General features: G+C 35.1%; 1 pseudogene; it reads right to left on the bottom strand.

Moving 5' to 3' along the window:
- Olfr296-ps1 (olfactory receptor 296, pseudogene 1) lies at window positions 708-1637 on the bottom strand (annotated as a pseudogene).

Genomic DNA, 4273 nt, shown 5'->3' with positions numbered 1-4273 from the left:
AATCTTTCTCATCTCGGATCAGCAAGCATAGTGCAAGAGAAAGCAGAAGTAGTATTTGAGCCTGAGATGATGGAGGACACTAAGAAAACAAAGGTTTCTATTTTAACATGATATATGCACATGTATGCCCAGTCACGTATGCATCAGGCATGGGCATACATGGGTCTAACCAAATGGAGTCCTAGAGGTGAAATGAGAAGTGGACACATGTTCCTTTGTCTATTACAGTAAACAAAACAAAACAAAACAAAACAAACAAACAAAAAAACAACAACAAGAACAACAACAACAATAACAACAAAAAACCTCTGATAACCACTTTTAAGGGTAAATGTAGTTTCCTTCAAGGGATACTCTCTGAGCAAAATAAATTATAATTAATGGTAGGCTGCATACCCTGCAGTAGATAGCCAAAAGAAAACAAACTCAAGGGTAAAAATAGAGGTTCTTGCCACATAATTTGGTGTAAAGACTTCTTCTTTTTATTCTTTAGCCTTATTTTTTAATTGCTATTATGTCTATATGGGAGGACATGGGTGGGGATAAGGTTGGGTGGACAGGTGAGGAGGAAGGATATAGGATGAGAAGAGGGAGAGGAAATTATAAGCAGTATATATATATTGTAAAAAAATATCTCTCCAATAAATAGTATAAAATGCTTTGATGCACATGCGTTTATTTGTGTGTTTATATTTTTCTTTATTTTATTAAACTATGAAAAATCTGAATATTACTTTCTTCACAGCCTTCTTTATCTGTTTGTTTCTAAGACTATAGATAATAGGGTTTAAGAATGGAGGAACAATGGTATAAAATACAGAAAGTGTCATATCCTCAACTATTTCTGAGATTGTTGGAGGTTTGAAATATACATAGGCAGCAGAACTAACAAAGACAGACACCACAAAATGTGAGGGACACAGGTGGAAAAGGCTTTTCCTCTCTCTCCTTTGAGAGGAACTTTCAAAACAGTTGATAATATGCGAACATATGATATGGAAATGAAGGTAAAGCAGCTACCACTAAAAACAATGGTAGTGAGAAGAAGTAATAGTTTGTTGATAAAGGTGTCAGTGCAAGAAAGCCTCAGCAAAGAGGGGATATCACAAAAGAACTGAGAGACTACATTAGAGTGACAAAAGGACAGCTGGAACGTTTTGAATGTGTGCACAGTTGCAAGGATAAGAGAGGTAAGTAGGGAAGCCAGTGTCATCTGAATGCAGAATTGATGGTTCATAATCATAGCATAGAGAAGAGGCTTACAGATGGCCACATAGCGGTCCTGGGCCATGATGGTGAGAAACTGAATCTCTACACATGCAGCAAAGAAAACCAAAAAGATCTGTGCTGCACACCCAGCCACAGAAATGTTCCTGTTATCAGTGAGAGAGTTGATACAAGCATTGGGAGCAGTAACAGATACATACCCCATGTCTAAAATGGACAGATTCCTTAGGAAGAAGTACATGGGTGTATTCAGGGTATGGTCAACTGTAGTAGCAATGATGATGATAAAATTCCCCAAAAGGCTGCCCAGGTACACCAACAAGAACAGCATGCTGAGTAGGACCCTGACCTCCCAAGTCTCAGCAAAAAACTTCCAGGAGAAACTCAGGCACCAGGGTGGAATTGGCCATAGTCTCAAAGTAAAGGCTTACCTGAAGGAAAAAAAAACTGAGAATAACTTAAATTATTTATTATATCATGAGCATTTCTCTTAAAAGTGTTTATTTTTGTTATCTAAAACTGCCTTTATGTGCAATATTTTTTAAAATTCTTGGTTTTCTGCTGAAAGGCTTGTATATTGGAGATGGAATTTAAAAATTTTGGTTTAAAGAGAAAGAACATTCTTTTTATTAGTATTTATAAGAGTCCTTTTGTATACTTAACACATTAATCATTTTTAATTTCTTTAAAAAGAAACTATATATTATTTATAATAGTAAGAAGCTGGAAAGAACCCTGATGTCCCTCAACAGAAGAATGTATACAGAAAATGTGATACATTTACACAATGGAGTACTACTCAGCTATTAAAAAGAATGAATTTATGAAATTCTTGGACAAATGGATGTATCTGGAACATATCATCCCTTGTGAGGTAAGCCAATCAAATTAATTCATATGATATGAACTTACGGATTAGTGGATATCAGCCCAGAAACATAGAACACCCAAGACACAATTTGCAAAACACAAGAAAATCAAGAAGAGGCAAGACCAATGGGTGGATACTTCATTTCTCCTTAGAATAGGGAACAAAATACCCGTGAAAGGAGTTACAGAGACAAAGTTTGGAGCTAAAACAAAAGAATGGACTATACAGAGACTAACCCACCAAACCCAGACTCTATTGCATATGTCAGCAAGATTTTGATGAAGGGACCTTGGTATAGCTGACTCATATGAGGCTATGCCAGTGACTGGCAAATACAGAAGTGGATACTCACAGTCATGTATAAGATAGAACACAGTCCCCCAGTGGAGAAGCTAGAGAAAGCACCGAAGGAGCTGAAATGGTCTGCAACACTATAGGTGGAACAACAATATGAACTAACCAGTATCCTCAGAGCTCGTGTCTCTAGCTGCATATGTAGCAGAAGATGGCCTAGTCAACCATCACTGGGAAGAGAGGCCCCTTGGTATTGCAAACTTTATATGGCCCAGTACAGGGGAATACCAGGGTCAAGAAGTGGGAGTGGGTGGGTAGTAAAGCAGGGAGAAGGCAGGATAAAGGGAAATTTTGGAATAGCATTTGAAATGTATATAAAGAAAATATCTAACTAAAAAAAAAGAGAAACTATATTATTTTCATATATTAAATACATACTGCTAGTGAGATAAAAAAAAATTATACTAAGGAAAGTTTTCATGATTCATCCACCAGCCAAAAATAAATCTTTACAACCATTTGGAAAGGGACTAGAAAACTAACTCAGTGGTTAGGGACATTTACTGGTCATGCAGAGGAACTGGGTTCAGATTCCAGCATGCACAAAGTGAACTATGGACACTGCATAAACATGGAATGCACAAATCCATGTCATCAAAATATTTATACATGTGTTTTAGGAGTGTGTGTGTGTGAAATATTAATGAAAAAAGAGATTATGAAATTGAAAGGCAGCAATGAGGTATATGGGACAGTTTGGTGGTAGGATAGGGAATCTAGAAATAATATACATTAATTATAATTTCAAAAATTTAAACAAATAGATAAATATTTTAAAATGTTGTGAAAGCAGGTTATATAATTTTTATACAAAACAATGTGTATCTACTTTATGTGTTCAATATATATATACATAAATATATACTATGATATACATTTAAAATATAAATAATGAATATGTTTACATAATGTACACATTTTGCTACTATGGAATAAAGAAAAGGAAAGTGTAAGTAAGAAGTGTTATTAATGTGGCACAGAATCACAATGATTAACTTTTATAATGTATGTATGACCCTGTAGTGTACCATACTCCATTATATTGTTGTCACACTTAAAATGAAGCTTCAGTAGTATAGTAAGATTTTTCTGTCATTGCTTTCCTCTTAAAGTAATAGACTTTGTCTTTACTCATTCTCCTAAGGAAATTACTGGTTGCATCTCAGGTGAAAATTATGATCTCTTTTTTTTTCCTAATATTTCGTACTTGTAGATAGAATTCCTTCAAATTTAGCAAGGAATGGAGAGTTCTCTGTAAATAAGAGGGAAAGGTCAAGGTAACAACCATGGTCTCAGTACACTTACCTAGGCATTGTTCTTTACTCAAAAACGAGAAAGAAACTCTATGTTGTTCACTTTAAAAAACTCAAAATCTTACAGATACTTCAGTCAAGTATTCCTATCTATAACTGTATAAGTCTTCATTTTAGCAAAATACCAGTCTTGCATTTTAAAAAGTCACCAGTCTTATTCTCTTTTATCTAAGTCATTGGCATCCTCCTGAGTACAAAGACTCTTAGAACACAACCCTTAATTGGGAAAAAATGCCCAGATGTAATTTAGATAGGTAATAGTTTCCATAGAACTGGTAAGAATGGACCCAATTAAAATTCAGCATTAGAAACAGGCTGAAGGACAAGACATTTTGTCTCCTGAGTCACCTGAAAGTGCGGAGATGAAAATGGAGGTAATAAACACCACATGAAATAAACAGAAAAGTCCCATCATTTTAAGTAATATGTCTGTTACTTATATGGAGGCAGGACAAAATCATCTGTAGTTTTCACAACCCAAATGAAGCCAGTATTCAATCTCTCATTC

This window comes from Mus musculus, chromosome 7 (genome assembly GCF_000001635.26).
Source record: "Mus musculus strain C57BL/6J chromosome 7, GRCm38.p6 C57BL/6J".
In the NCBI taxonomy this organism is placed as follows: Eukaryota; Metazoa; Chordata; class Mammalia; order Rodentia; family Muridae; genus Mus; species Mus musculus.
This window is presented reverse-complemented; position numbering and strand designations above follow the sequence as displayed.